The sequence below is a fragment of the Caretta caretta genome, chromosome 1 (genome assembly GCF_965140235.1).
Source record: "Caretta caretta isolate rCarCar2 chromosome 1, rCarCar1.hap1, whole genome shotgun sequence".
Classification (NCBI taxonomy): domain Eukaryota; kingdom Metazoa; phylum Chordata; order Testudines; family Cheloniidae; genus Caretta; species Caretta caretta.
In genome coordinates this window covers 214,687,015-214,703,074 of record NC_134206.1, presented here as the reverse complement: position 1 = coordinate 214,703,074, position 16,060 = coordinate 214,687,015, and the positions used below count along the sequence as shown (strand labels likewise).

The window sequence follows — 16,060 nt, the reverse complement described above, 5'->3', positions numbered from 1 at the left end:
GGGTAGGGGAGCAACGAGCCCTACAGAGCAGAGCTGTGTAAAACCCAGTGCAAGGGAATGTCCCTGCTCAGTGAGACAGAGATGGGGATGCACATACTTTGGTACATGGACATTTGTTTCATGGTAGCAAGTAAGTCATTGGCTGAGACATGAATCTCCATCCCCGTGTTTACAGGACATAGCTCTGGACATTTCTCACAGAGCCGTGTGTTTTACTGTCTCTGTAACTTGTGTTTTATCTCTTTTTCTCACAAGATGCTCAGGTGCTCGGATCAACCAAACCAGAGTCTGATGTCATAGAAGGGACACCAAGCCTAGCTCACATGTGAACAAACCTCTGGGCACAATTACATGTTCTGGTACAGACAGACTCTGGGACAGGGCCTGCATCTACTCATTTTCTCCTGTGACAAAGAACTAACAGAAAAAGGCAATGTCACTGATCGATTCCAAGCTAAAAGGCCGCAGACTGAGCTCCTTCACTTGGACATTGCACCCATGGAGCCAGAGGACTCGGCTGTGTATTTCTGTTCCAGCAGTCTAGACACAGCGCTTCAGAGTCACCTCCTCCCCCTGTAAAAATCTCCTCCCCCTGCTACTGCATCTCCCTTCCCAGAGAGGAGATTCTCCCTGGATCTCTGCTCACAACTGATGCAGGAAGAGGGAAGAGCACAGGAGAAAGTCATAGTCTATTTCCACTCTGTATTCCACCTATGAGAACGAAGGGAATGAGGCCCACACCTCTGGGTAAGAGGAAATGGGTTAGGAGTGCTCCCCTGGAAGAGCCACCGAGAAAACACAAACTCCCTGCTGTGAGTTCTACAATAAAGTCTGGGCTGATGGCAGAGCAAGGCCTAGCCAGAGTCTTCAGAGGTACTAATGTGCCAAGGGGTCTGCTTCAGGGTGTCTTGGTACATGTATAGCATTCATAGGAGTCCATATATGTTTGGACCTCAGCCTGCTTGTAAACTCATGAGAAAAAACAGGCAACGAGGAAGGAGGTCTTCTGGTGGCCAAGTGACCTGCCAACTGAGCATCACAGCGCAGCCATAGCACTTCCAGTCAGCGGCATATATGAGTACTCATTGAAATACATTGTCCGAGGGGTCCTCAAACTTCATTGCTCCATGGCCCCCTTCTCACAACAAAACTTACTCCATGACCCCAGGACGGGGGAGAGGGGGAGCCTGAGCCCACCCAAGTCCTGTCACCCCAGATGGGGGAGAGGGGGACAAAGCCTGTAACCTGAGCCCTGCCACCCAGACTAAAGCCCTTGGCCTTCAGCTTCAGCCCTGGGTTGTGGGGCTTCGGATCAGTTTTGGCCCTTGGCAATGGGGCTCAGGCTTTGGCCCTGGGCAGTGGAGCTTGGGGTTTGGCTTCAGCCCCAGTACCCACCAAGTGTAACGCCAGTCTTGGTGACCCCATTAAAATGCGGTCATGACCACTTGAGGTCCCGACCCACAGTTTGAGAACCGCTGATCTAGACTATCAGGAATGTTCATTCCCTCTAGGACACCTGGCATTGGCCACTGTCAGAAGACAGGATACTAGAATAGATGGACCTTTGGCCTGACCCAGTATGGCCATTCTTATGTTCTTATGTAAATATCTTCTATTAGCCTTCCTGGTGATGGTCACCGGAGGGGGATCAGAGACGTGGGCAATCAAAGAGAAGCACTTGAGAAGACTTGAAGCCATTTAAATGAGATGTCTGAGGCCAGTGAGAGAGGGTGACAATGCTTGACCACATGCAGAAAGGTGTCTTCAGGAGTGAGACCTGCAGTATTAGAGAGAAGTTGCTGAAAAGGAGGCTGCAATGGTATGGGCATGTTAGGGAGGCACTAAAGACTAGAGTTCATGGGTGGAGAACAAGAGGATGGCCAAGAAAATGGTGGATAGACTATATATGGGAGTATGGAGTGGGCATGGGACGAGCACTGGACAGGGAAGCCTGGAAAAGACTGATCCAGCAACATGTGACCAGCTAGCCAGAAAAAGGGGAAGAAGAGACAAGAAAACAAGAATTGGTCTGTTGTCCAGTGTTTAGGGCACTCACCTGGGGGGTTAAAGATCCCTGTTCAGATCCCTTCCCCGCATCCGACAGAGGGGAGACTTGACCTTGGTGTGTCTCCAAAATCCCAGTTGAGTACCTTAACCACTGGCCAAAGGTTATGAAGGAGGTTGTCGTTCTCCTCCTTCCAACCCAATCATTTTGTGTGAAGCGAGGCATCCTCAGAACATGCCTACTGGCTCAGGCCCTGCAGGAGTGACAGGTGGCCAAACACCTATCTTACCCTGGATCGTTCTGGGCCTTAGGTGTTTAGGCACCTAAAGCAAGGCAGAAGTGGGTATGCCTAGAGGCAGAGAAACATAGGCACCTAGGGAAGGTTTACTCTGAAAACGTAGGTGCCAAGTGAGTTTAGGGATAGGCAGCAGCCAAGAAAGAGTTTTGTGCATCACAGTAGTACCTAAAAATGGGAGTTAGGCACCCAATTCCCAGATTTAGGTGTTTATGTGTACCTTTGTGGATCCAGTCCTTTGTGGTCAAAACACTACCTGATAAAGGTTTGGAATCAGCTAAATACTCCTTCAGGTTAGTCTGCCTTGTTAACCCCTTATATTGTCTTTATGAACTCCCAAGTGCATCACTCTTCTTCCTTGTCCCTCGTGTTTTAACTTCTGTTTTTTACAGAATGTGCTTCTTCAAAAAAGTCTTCATGTCTGCCTCTGAGATCTGAATCAGGAAAGTCACTTTATATTTCATCTTTCTTTGTTTCTCTTTTTCTTAGACTAAAGTAAAATAATCGCTTAGATTGAAAGAGCATTGAACTGGATTTTATGAACTGGAAAAACTTTACCCCAAGGACTGTCAATGCAGTAACTTTAAAGTAACTAACAGAGCATTAAAATTCCCTAAAACAATAAATGGATCAGAACCTAGGTGTGACCGGGGGTGCCCGGGGCAGCCCTCACTGGAAATGTCAAGGTCAGGGCAGGCTGCAAAAGGGAAAGCAGATACTCCCCAAACTGGTGGGTAACAATGAAGTTAAACCTCCCAACCAGTCGCAAACTGTGCTTCTGATCCCCCACACCGGTTATCAAGAAGCAAAACAAAACAACCGCACAGCCCCCTTTATTGCATTCCAGTCTCTGGCTCCCAATCAGCATCTAGGTCCAGTACAGTGAGAAGTTATTTTAAACTCTGCCGACATATACAAAATATTCTTCTGACCCCAAAGGGTCAGCCAAGTCACCAGGTCAGTATAGATTAGGATCTTACTCAAAATACCATGCTGCCAGCCAATCCTTTAGTATCTAAAACTAAACATATATTATAAAGAAAGAACAAGAGAGGTGTTAAGTGGTAAAGCAGTCACATACATACAAAGACTTCAAAATCCATATATCAAGTTCCTAGCACTATTGGTGAGTTTGCTGGCTTGAAAGTCCCTCTGGAATGCATCCATGGCTTGGATGGGTCATTCAGTCCTTTGTTCGGAGCTTCAGTTTGTAGCAAAGTTCCTCCAGAGGTAAGAAGCAGGACTGAAGACAAAATGGAGAAGATGCAGCTGCCTTTTATAGTCTCTTGCCATGCGGCCTGAGCTTCCTTTGTTTCAAACACAAGCTGCCCAGCACATGGCCTGAAAAACCTTAGAGTCCTGTCCATAGGCATGCCCCTGCATGCTTTGCTGAGTCATAAGTTGTATCTGCCTTCTCTTAATGGGTCAGTTGTATAATTGATGGTTCTCAATGGGCCATCAATCAGGCAAGGCAGTGCTGTTGCCGAACAATCTGGGGCTGACACCCAGAAGCATAGCACAAGTTTGAAATATGGACATACATATCTATAACTCATAATACAAAGGTGATACAAACACATAAGTGAGATTATTATATCTGGCAAATTATAACATTTTTGCAGATACATTACATGGCATATCTGAAATAACTCATTACAATTTTACAATATTAATATTCATAATATCTTCGCATGTCCCCCAGATTCCATACAGCATCACACTAGGTCCTAGAGATGAAAAGCTCCAGATCCCATTCTGCAGATTTCTTGGCCGTTTCTAGTCTCTCACAGAAATATTTTAGGTCAGTTTCAAAGTGGAACTTATATCAAAACAATATTTCAAGGTGCAATGCCAAGGAGGAGCACTAGAGGCCATACATTGACGTCATTGGGCTCCTCTCCTCTGCTTTCATGCTCTGCCTCTCTCTGTGAGTATGAAATTGTTTTTTATTTTCCATCACAGACAAGTCTCTCTGGTTCCTAGTGAATGTTATAGACACAGATTGGGTGTCAGTAACACCTGTTGATATTGATGCCTGTAGCAGAATTTGCACAAACACCCATATTTAGCCACTAGCACTAAAATGACATCCCCGTGGCTAAGAGTTCTCCTGATACACCCAGCTACTTCCAACAGTGCCCTTGTTCTGCTTTATTTCCCAAGCTCTCTCTAAAGTATTCTTTTCCCTTATTATCCAAAATCACCATAGAACTACAGGATCCATATCAGGCAATGATAGATAGATGCTAATAAACTATTCCTATAAATATTCCCAGCCACAAAAAACCCACAGCTGATAGTAAATTGTTCATTTGTAGGCTGTTCATTTAGTGATCATAGCCAGAGTGACCACAGTTGATGTCATCACACCAGACATTATCTAATGAAGTCCCCAATGTGACAGGTTCAGTCACAGAGACCCCCTTGGGACTGTCACCCGATGTGCTGAAACTACCTCTGAGCCCATTTTCCTTGCCAGCTTGGGACTCCAGAACCCTGCCTTGTTGAGCCAGACATGCTAGCCTGCTGCAACACAGACCCAGGGTCTGAACGACGCCCTCAAAGCTGCAGACTTCACTGTTAACAGCTCAGCAAGTACTCCAGTCTTCAGCACCCAGACACCCAAGTCCCAATGGGATCCAAACCCCAAATAAATCTGTTTTACTCTGTATAAAGCTTCTTCAGGGTAAACTCATAAATTGTCCCACCTCTATAACACTGATGGAGAGATATGCACAGTTGTTTGCTCCCCCAGGTATTAATTACTTACTCGGGGTTAATTAATAAACAAAAGTGATTTTATTAAGTATAAAAAGTAGGATTTAAGTGGTTTCAAGTAATCACATACAGAATAAAGTAATTTAACAAGCAAAATAAAACCAAACACACTTCTCTGTAAACAAGACAGAGGGGGAGGGATAGCTCAGGGATAGCCTGCTAAACCCAGTGTTGTGAGTTCAATCCTTGAGGGGGCCATTTAGGGATCTGGGGCAAAAATTGGGGATTGGTCCTGCTCTGAGCAGGGGGTTGGACTAGATGACCTCCTGAGGTCCCTTCCAACCCTGATATTCTATGACTTCTCTGTAAGCAAGACAGCATCATTGATGTAATCTTGGTTGGCAAACTCTTCTTGACCAAACTTGATTCTGACATGTAGAGGAGCAAGTCCTAATATCTAGTCAATAGCTCAACAGAATAGCGCCAGGGCAAGATTTCATCCCTGCTCCACACTTGAGGTTGGGTAGAAACATGGTAAAAGCTGTGAACACACGTGCTCTCTCACACCAGTACTGGTGGGAAGATCATGCACCAGATTTAAGGAATCTCCTTCCTTAGAGGTTTTTAAGGTCAGGCTTGATAAAGCCCTGGCTGGGATGATTTAACTGGGAATTGGTCCTGCTTCGAGCAGGGGGTTGGACTAGATGACCTTCTGGGGTCCCTTCCAACCCTGATATTCTATGATTTTATGATTCTATGATTTAGCAGAGCATGTGGAATACCCACTCCTTTCAGTGCAAACCAAAGTGTTGACCTGTCTACCAAATCAAAACCAGCTTTGATGTCAATATATACTATGTGAAGCTGGTGGTTAAATTCTCACTGTGGCTCATCCAGAAGCTGAAGGGTAAGGGCAGCACCCATTGTTGACTGCCCTGCAGTGAAACCTGATTGCTGTGGACAACGGTATCTGTTAAGGAGCAGCTGCATCCTACTAAGAAGAAATGTAAGCAAAGACATTTCCAGGGATGGATAACAATGAGATTGGCCTGTAGTTGCCACACGTGGTGTAGGATGCTTTGCCCTTGCACAGGGACACTATGATGCCATCTTTCCATTCTGCTGGTACTTTGCCTGATGCCCACGCTCGTTGAACAGTTGATGCAGGCTGACGTTCATATTTCCAAGGCACCTATGAGCAGTTCAGGTGGAATACCAACATGTCCATTCTGTAATTTTTGGATGACCTTTCATAATTCCTCAAATGACAGAGGATTAGTGTTCATCCCTGGCTCTGCAACTCTGTGGTTCACCAGGTCACATAGCTCTAGACAGTCATTAACAGGGCTGTGGGTCAGTGTGCTTTCATAATGTGTTTTCCATCTGTCCAGAACCTCGTCTGACAATGAGCAGGCAGAACTATCTGGTTTCATAAGGCGGATGATAGAAGACTGTTTATGGCTGCCAGCCAGGTGCATAATGGCACTGTAGGCAGGATGAAGATTATTGTTTTTTAGTCTATCTGCTTCGTCAGCCAGGGAGCTGACATAGATCTCACAGACAAATTTTGCCATGACCTGGAAAATGCCTTTCAGATATTTACATTCTTGGACATCTCCTTGCTTATGTGCTTCTGCCATTTTTGCTAATATATCAAAGGCCTCTTCAGAAAGCTGAGGTTTCTTGCATAACCATGTGAAGATGATTGCTGCAGTGGCAGCATGTGATATAGTGTTATGTACACCACTCCAGACAATCTCCACATCATCTGAGAGGGTACCAAAGGTATGTCTGTGACCCTTGATGGCTTGTGCGTATTTCATGGCTTTAACAAGATCCTCAGAAAGACGTTGGTCATTGTACTGTTCTTGGACATCTGGCTTGTGAGGAGTTGGAAGAAAATAGTGAAAGATGAGTGACAACTAGTCTATGGTCTGAGTTGGCTTGTGCTTCTGAAAACCCAGTGAGATTTCACTATAGAATGATTTCTAATGAGGATGTGGTCAATTTCCTTCATGGCACATCCACTGTTTGAAAACCAGGTCCAGCAATGGTTGTTAAAGTGCCTAAGTGAGGAGCCCATAACAAACAAGGCCTTGGCGGCACACAATGTCAAACACCGGGTTTCATACCCAGTTCAATCACAGTCAGTCATGGCACTGAAATCTTTGAGCACTAGCAATGTGTCCTGTGGCAGAGTTGACTGGATTTTTGCTGCTAGCTGGTGGTAGAAAGCATGCTTTTCTGCAAGTGATGCATCTTCTGTTGGTCCATAAGCCAAAATGACAGTAAGTGTCCATAATGATATTGGAGCCTAGCATACCATAAGTGTGGAGAGATGGGGTTCCCTGTGATTATACTCTGTGCTAAAGGTTGTCTAATAACAAGTGCCATACCTTGGGTTTGCAGTGGACCACCAGTGTGAAGGAAGGCTGCTCCTTCCACAGTAACTAGATGTGTCAGACAGGCCTCTGTGATGCCAGTGATTGTGATCTCATAATGGGTGAGTTCTTTGACAAGAGCTGTCTTGTACCCAGTCCCTTTCTGTGTTAGCACATTCCACATGGCAACATGGAACACACTTACAGGAAGTTGGTTTTGGGGCTGTGCTTTCTTTAAGTGGGGTTTGGGTCACACCTGTCCTATGTGTGCAGAGTATACTTCTCTTCTTGGAGTTGGTAATAGCAGGGGCTTTAACCCTGGTGTAGTTGCAATCTGTTATGGCTGGTTGCCCTGTCATTTCATTTTGCCTCCTTGGCACTGGAGAGACATAGAGGGGTTTGTAGAGGATAGATAGATGCTAATACACATTGACATTCCAGACTGTGATGATGGGAGAAGCTCCAACCCTCTGGCAAATTTCAGCCCTTCCTGGGGGGAAAGCCCCCTCTGATTGGCTGACTTCCCCAGTGCCCTGCCTCTTGGGGAAGGGCAGCCAACCACAGCTTCTGCAGGAAGCAGACAAAGAGCCTCTTGCCACCAGCAGCCAACACCTTTGGGAACAAAGGTGGGAACAAAGAGACCAGCAGCTCAGTGTGGTATCACCCCTGCCTCCCCACCCATGAACAATGGGATGGCTCCTCTGATCTTTCCCCCTTCCTGTCTCTTCCCTGCAGCACCCAGTCCCAAGAACCCCACAGCTGATTGTAGATTGTTCATCTACTGAACACCAACATGCAGTTACATGACAGATTTGAATTCTCTCTCTCTTGCAGGAAGGGAGGAGATTGGAGAAGATTTCCACAGTGAGGGGATGGGGAGACTGAGGGAAGTGAAAGAGCTAGGCAGAAAGATCTCAAGGAAGGTAAAAAAAGATCTCTGGGTGAAAGGGGCATATGTGTTAAAACATTCTGAAAGAGAAGCCAGAATGAAAGTGAATCGTATAAAAATCTACTAATGAATTTAAAATGAATTTACTGAACAACTGGGTGTTACCATTTGTGTTTTGATTGAATTTGTTTTCAAAGTATCCCCATTTTCCAAAATATTCCACAGATTCTGAGGAGAAAATTCTAGAAAACTAGAAACATTTCCATGGCCCTGGTGATGCACCAATAAAACTGTAATATATTCAGCACATGGCTCAGTCTTTCAGGAAAGAAAGTGCAGAATAACATCTTCTACACTGCTGGAGGACAGAATGGAATACCATGAGATGGGATTTGCCCAGGGTAATGACTCCTGCTTCTCTTGTCTAAAGTGCTAAAGGATCTTTTCTGACCACAAATACTCAGGAAATCAGTCTTATATCTCATTTATAAGAACTTTATTCATCATTCATTATACAGGTTTCTCTCCTCCCCAGGTTTTCAAAAGGAAGCCAGAGGCGAAGGAGGGGCTCTGGTCTCCTCACCACTTCCTGTCACCTTCATAAAAACCAAGAAGTAAAAAAAGAGAAGAATAAAATTCATTGGCAAAAATGCTGAGTTTCCTGCTGCTTCTGGTGCCTGGTAAGAACCCAGAAATTCTTCCCTGACCCCTACGAAAGACGGGATCCAGCCAGGTGTTCAAGAAGAGCACAGCTTCCTACAGATACATACAGGCCAGGACATCAATATGGATCTTTCCAGAGTTCTGGGAATTGGATGCAGAAGTGATGTCAACAAACTGGAGAGAGTTCTGAGAATATCAGTGAAAGTGTTGGGGGCACCTAGGGACTATCCATTGAAGAAGGGTTAATGGAATTAAACATATTCAGCTCAGCCAAACTGCTAGTGAGAAGAGAACTAGGTACTATGACAACAGTATTTGGAGTGTTACATATGAAGGACGAAGGAGAATTGTTTTGGGTAGGAAAAGGTGATGTAACTAGAGGTAAATGGGGTGAAACTGTGTAAAAGGGGGAAACGTTAGTCTAGAAACTAGGAAATGCTTCCTAACAATGAGGATGGACTAGGCTGTGCAATAGTCTCCCAAGGGAAGAGGCAGAAACAGTGCCGCTGAAATAATTAGAGTCTGAACTGGTGATGCCATGGAGATTATGCTATAGGAGCAATCCTACATTGGCTGGGAGAGTGGCAGGCATTTTTAATGTGGTTTCATTGGACTTTTCATTGCTAATTTCTAGGGCTTTGGCTCTGTTTCTCTCACACAGGCTCTGGACTGGGAGTTCTCATCTCTCAATTCCCTAGAACTGCAACCCAGAGACCTGGAGAAACCATGAAGATAACGTGTGTCCAGAATGAAACCAGCTACTCTTACATGTACTGGTACAAGCAGCTCCAGGGAGATGGTCCAAGGTTAATAGCCCAAAGTGTGTATGGGTCCAATGCTACTTATGAGGAGGGGTATAATGCACCCAAGTTTCCAATCACTAGACCCAATACCAGGATCTCTTCCATGAGCATTGTGGATCTGAGAACCCAGGATTCAGCCAGCTACTTCTGTGCTGCCACTGAGTACACAGTGCTGTGAGGAGATCAGCAACTCAATCAGAAACCTTACACCCAAATGAGAGAGAGCTGACAATAATGGAAGAGAGAGAGAGAGATGATGCACACCTGGCTTCAAACCCACAGAGGCATTGTTGGCTTCCCAGAGAAACAGACTTTTTGCAGCAGACACGGGCATGCAAAGTGAAAGACCTCTGGGCACTTGTAGCCTGTATTGTTCAGGGGAACAGCTTAGTTTTTTGTTACTTTGTGAGTTTTGTGTTTCAATTACTATAAATATTATAACAGGGTTCAAAAAGGAACTAGACAAATTCATGGAGGATAGGTCCATCAATGGCTATTAGCCAGGATGGGCAGGGATGGTGTCCCTAGACTCTGTTTGCCAGAAGCTGGGAATGGGCGACGGGATGGATCACTTGATGATGGGGACAGACTGGCTAAGCAGCATTTCCGCAGAAAAGGACCTTGGGATTACAGTGGATGAGAAGCTGGATATGAGTCAACAGTGTGCCCTTGTTGCCAAGAAGGCTAATAGCATATCCTGGGCTGCATTAGTAGGAGCATTGCCAGCAGATCAAGGGAAGTGACTATTCCCCTCTATTCAACATTGGTGAGGCCACATCTGGAGTATTGCATCCAGGTTTGGGCCCCCACCACAGAAAGGATGTGGACAAATTGGAGAGAGCCCAGTGGAGGGCAACAAAAATGATTAGGGGGCTGGGGCACGTGATTTATAAGGAGAGGCTGAGGGAACTGTGCTTATTTAGTTTGCAGAACAGAAGAGTGAGGGGGGGGGGGGGTTGATAGCAGCCTTCAACTACCTGAAACAGGGTTCCAAAGAGGATGGAGCTCAGCTGTTCTCAGTGGTGGCAGATGACAGAACAAGGAGCAATGGTCTCAAGTTGCAGTGTGGGAGGTTTAGGTTGGATATTAGGAAACACTATTTCACTAGGAGGGTGGTGAAGCCCTGGAATGGCTTACTAGGGAGGTGGTGGAATCTCCATCCTTAGAGGTTTTTAAGACCTGGATTGACAAAGCTCTGGCTGGGATGATTTAGTTGGGGATTGGTCCTGCTTTGAGCAGGGGGTTGGACTACATGCATCCGATGAAGTGACCTGTAGCTCAGGAAACCTTATGCTCAAATAAATTTGTAAGTCTCTAAGATGCCACAAGTACTCCTTTTCTTTTTATGAGGGGGAAAGGAATCCAGGAGAGCTGGCTGTATTTTAAAGAATCCTTATGGAGGTTACAGGGACAAACCATCCCTATGTGTAGAAAGAATAGCAAATATGGCAGGCAACCAGCTTGGCTTAATGGTGAAATCCTTGTTGATTTTAAATACAAAAAAGAAGCTTCTTGGACAACTGACCAGGGAGGAGTATAAAAATTTTGCTCAGGCATGCAGGAGTGAAATCAGGAAGGCCAAATCACACTTAGAGTTGCAGCTAGCAAGAGATGTTAAGAGTAACAAGAAGGGTTTCTTCAGGTATGTTAGCAATAAGAAGAAAGTCAAGGAAAGTGTGGGCCCCTTACTGAATGAGGGAGGCAACCTAGTGACAGAGGATGTGGAAAAAGCTAATGTACTCAATGCTTTTTTTGCCGCTGTCTTCACGAACAAGGTCAGCTCCCAGACTACTGCAATGGCAGCACAGCATGGGGAAGTGGTGACCAGCCCTCTGTGGAGAAAGAAGTGGTTCGGGACTATTTAGAAAAGCTGGACGAGCACAAGTGCATGGGGCCGGATGCGTTGCATCCGAGAGTGCTAAAGGAGTTGGCGGATGTGATTGCAGAGCCATTGGCCATTATCTTTGAAAACTCATGGTGATTTGGGGAAGTCCCGGATGACTGGAGAAAGGCTAATGTAGTGCCCATCTTTAAAAAAGGGGAGAAGGAGGATCCTGGGAACTACAGGCCAGTCAGCCTCACCCCAGTCCCTGGAAAAATCATACAGCAGGTCCTCAAGGAATCAATTTTGAAGCACTTAGAGGAGAGGAAAGTGATCAGGAACAGTCAGCATGGATTCACCAAGGGCAAGTCATGCCTGACTAATCTAATTGCCTTCTATGATGAGATAACTGGCTCTGTGGATGAAGGGAAAGCAGTGGACGTGTTGTTCCTTGAATTTAGCAAAACTTTTGACACGATCTCCCATAGTATTCTTGCCAGCAAGTTAAAGAAGTATGGGCTGGATAAATGGACTATAAGGTGGATAGAAAATTGGCTAGATTGTCAGGCTCAACAGGTAGTGATCAATGGCTCCATGTCTAGTTGGCAGCTGGTATCAAGTGGAGTGTCCCAAGGGTCGGTCCTGGGGCCGGTTTCGTTCAATATCTTCATTTAAGGATCTGGAGGATGGTGTGGATTGCACCCTCAGCAAGTTTGCAGATTACACTAAACTGGGAGGAGAGATAGATATGCTGGAGGGTAGGGATAGGAACCTAGACAAATTAGAGGATTGGGCTAAAAGAAATCTGATGAGGTTCAACAAGGACAAGTGCAGAGTCCTGCACTTAGGACGGAATAATCCCATGCACAGTTACAGACTAGGGACCGAGTTGTAGTAACTACTCAGAGAAGCCAGCAAGATGTAAGTCTAAGCGGGCTCTCCCCAGGCGAACTCCCAGGCTAACTCCCTCTGTTAGCCGCTCTGCTGTTTGCTGCTCAGCTGGTTCGCACCTGACTGGCTTTTTATATAGTTTCATTCCTTTTTATACAGTCAGGACCACTCAAGGCTCACCTGAAACAAGGCACTCCCAATTCACACTTTTCAAACCACCAATCAAGCACACGGTCAAACTTTCCCCACAACAGACACTCAGATATTCACCAACACAGCCTCCCTAATGCAGCCCTTAGTGTACCTCCTCTCAGCAGATCCCAGGCAAACTCCCTCTGTTAGCCGCTCTGCTGTTCGCTGCTTGCTGACATTCTGGCAAGTACAATACATGACTTTGGCATAGGATGGGAAATCAAGTTGAATACTGCATAGCATGAAATTGCAGGGGTGATTTTGAGAACACACCAAAACTTTTAACCCTGTTGGAATTGTCCAGGGGTCTGCTGGAGGCAAACACGGCAGTAGATAGAATGTTCTGGGATCTTTAACCACCATGAATGCTCAGGCCTTGGGTTAAAAGGCTGATTGGGAAGTCTGTAATATAGAGGTAAATATCTGAGACAAAGTGTCATTTCTTTCTTCCCTGACACACTTTTCAGAGCCAAGTGGCAGCAGTGGGAGGGGTATTGCATTCCTCTCACTTCCTGTTGCCTAAGCAAAATTCAAGTGCTACAAGAACCAATCCTGTCACATTTGTTGCTAGAGATGTTGAAAATTCTTCTCCTTCTGATGCCTGGTAAGAAGCCAGAACTCCCAACCTGCAATGGGCATACTGCAGCATGGCTGTGCACAGACTGGGGTGGTGTTGGGCAGAGGCCCCTTTTGTGCCGGGCTAATGTATCTCTGCTCCTTTCCCCCTCGCTCACACAGGGGCTGGGGTTGGAGACCTCATCTTGCAGTGGCCAAGAGCAGCAATCCAGAAACCTGGGGAGGATGTGACCATGAGCTGTTACCAGAACGACACTGGTACCATGCTCTGGTACCAGCAACCCCAGGGAGAAGTTCTGAAGTTAATAGTCATTACTTATATTGGGTCAAGTCCCTCTTATGAGAAAGACTTCGATGAGAGCAAGTTCATAGCTCAGTGGTTTGCGCATTGGCCTGCTAAACCCAGGGTTTTGAGGTCAGTCCTTGAGGGGGCCATTTAGGGATCTGGGGCAAAAATTGGGGATTGGTCCTGCTTTTAAGCACTAGCCACTCTCACAGACAGTGCACCCTGTCTTTGCCCGCACTGCTGGCATTTAACCAACTCCCCAGTGGGTACAATGCTTTGGATTTCCAGGAAAGGAGAAGAAGAAAGAAGCTAGACTACCAGAACTATCTTCTATTAACCTTCTTGGCTATGGCCACTGGAGGGCAACATAGTGCTAACAAAACAAAGCAGCAAAGAGCAAAACCAGAGAAAGAGTCAACAATCTTCCTGGCTATGTCTATTTTGTCTCTAGCTTCACCCGTGTAACACACAGCCAATGACCTGGCTTGGGTGAGAATGTCTGGACACAGGAGAGATGGGGAGAGCCATAGAGTAGGGTGTCCTTGACTTATTGTAAACCTCAAGCATTTGCAGATGCAAATTACTAAAAACTCCCACATTTCTCTGGCACCTGTGCATTCTAATTAGGAAATTGTCACCTATCACCAAAATGTAGCCAATAAGGGATAGAACATGGCAGCTGTCCTTTGCCAGTAATGCTACAAACAGGTCATGTGACTTCTCCCACTGGAACTGCAAAGGGGATTTAAAGAGGCAGAAAGAAATCACCACTTGGCCAGCACACTGACGGAGCAGAAAACTGACATTTCCCAGAATGCTCACGGTCAAGACCATGAAATCCTAATGTTGAAATATTGACACTCTTCAATGTGAAGCATCAGCAGGCTTTCTGTAGTGGGAGATGGGCTCAAGGTGCACACTTTGCATATGAATATCTAACCACTACAATTCTGGGGTGTGCGGATCAGGGTTTTAAGTTCTATCATAAATGGAACACAACATGGCTGCCAACTTGTTCTGGGTGCTTGGCCCCCTCCAATAAGTGCCCTGCCTCATGATCACCAATTCCTCCCCTTGAGTGGTTTTACAGAGCTCCTCCCCCTGAAAAGCATGCTGCGCCTTGTTCAATTATTGAGAATCATCACTCTGTCTTGTCTTTGCTGCAGACGCCATGTGGAGGGCATTGGGTGTCTCCCTTGGCTTCCAGCTGCTGGCCGGTAAGAAACTGTCTCTGATATACTTTGCTGACTACAAGATGGTGCAGTTTTACTTTCTTTAGCATCTGAAATCAGATGCAGCATTAGCGGTAACATGTTTGCTGAATATGAGAGAAATCACAGAGGAGAAGGCTCTATTACCAAATTGGCAAGAGTGTGTTGGACAAAGTGAAGGGGCCTTTGCTAGATGAGTGGAGGAAACTAGAAAGGACCACTTCCAGATGGCAGGAAGTGCACGGGAGAGGGCTTATGTATGACTGTGGTAAGGTTGTATGAAGAGAGACCATTGATAGAAGTGAAGAGGAAGCAGAACAAACACAAGGTCAGTGAGGTGATTAGACCAGTCCGTGGAGGGGTTGAAAATAGGGTGAACAGACATCAAGTGTGAAAAATCGGGATGGGGGTGGGGGATAATAGGAGCCTATATAAGAAAAAAACCCAAAAATCGGGACTGTCCCTGTAAAGTCGGGACATCTGGTCACCCTAGTTGAAAATAAAGGCAGGAGTTTTGAAGGTGAATCCTGAAATGCACAGAGACCAAGTGAGGTATGTTCCATCCGCCCTGGCCTTCATTCACCCTGTCCCCTCCACTCTCCTTTGCAGGTCTTTGCAATGGGGTGATGGTGACACAGAAGGAGAAGTTTATAGCCATCCAGAATGGGAGCAAGGGAAGTTTCCCATGTGAACATGATGACAGCTCCTACTATACTGTCCTGTGGTGTCAGCAAAAGAAGGATTCAGAAAGGTAGTTGCAATTGGTAGCCTTCTCTGTAGATGGGAATCCAGCAATAATAGAAGATCAGTTCCAAACCAGATACAGTGTGGCACGGCCAGCAACGCTGAACACGTCCCTGACGATCAATCTGGGGATGGTTAAAGACACCGCAGTGTATGTCTGTGCAGCAAGTAAAGCACGGTGAGAACTTTGTGCCTCACACCTGTGCAATAACTTGCCAGTGCTGCTCACCTCATGTACTTTCCTACACATATACCTCAGGCCCAACTACACACAGAAATGGTGTGACAGTGGACAGAGATGTCACTTAGGGTATGTCACCAGAGCAAAAAAAAAAAAACTACAGGAGTTAACAGTGTAGACATTAGAGTGTGAAACCCCATGATGCAGGAGCATCTTGAAGCCTGATCTCCAGCCCAACATCCATTAGTTTTAGTCATGCAGAATGACCGGGACGGGGGAGAGGGGCAGCCGCCCAGGGTGTAAAGCTGGTGGGGGCATAAAAATGGGGCTGCCCAGTGGTATCAGCCAGAGCCCAGGGGGCTCAGCGCCCTGTACCCCGCAAGCTTGTGGGTCCATTCACCAC

At 46.0% G+C, this 16,060-nt stretch overlaps 1 protein-coding gene and 1 long non-coding RNA gene across 4 annotated transcripts in view; one reads left to right on the top strand and one right to left on the bottom strand.

Moving 5' to 3' along the window:
• LOC142069338 (uncharacterized) overlaps positions 1 to 16,060 on the bottom strand; it is a 122,250-nt gene that overhangs the window by 42,090 nt on the left and 64,100 nt on the right. The window lies entirely within an intron of this gene.
• On the top strand, positions 582 to 11,074 carry LOC142069351 (uncharacterized). Of its 2 annotated transcripts, XR_012665142.1 has the most exons (5): positions 582 to 7,521; positions 8,234 to 8,322; positions 8,514 to 8,689; positions 8,824 to 8,968; positions 9,613 to 11,074. It is a non-coding gene; the product is annotated as an uncharacterized LOC142069351 (long non-coding RNA). The 2 variants fall into 2 exon arrangements; XR_012665141.1 differs by having other exon boundaries at positions 582 to 8,322.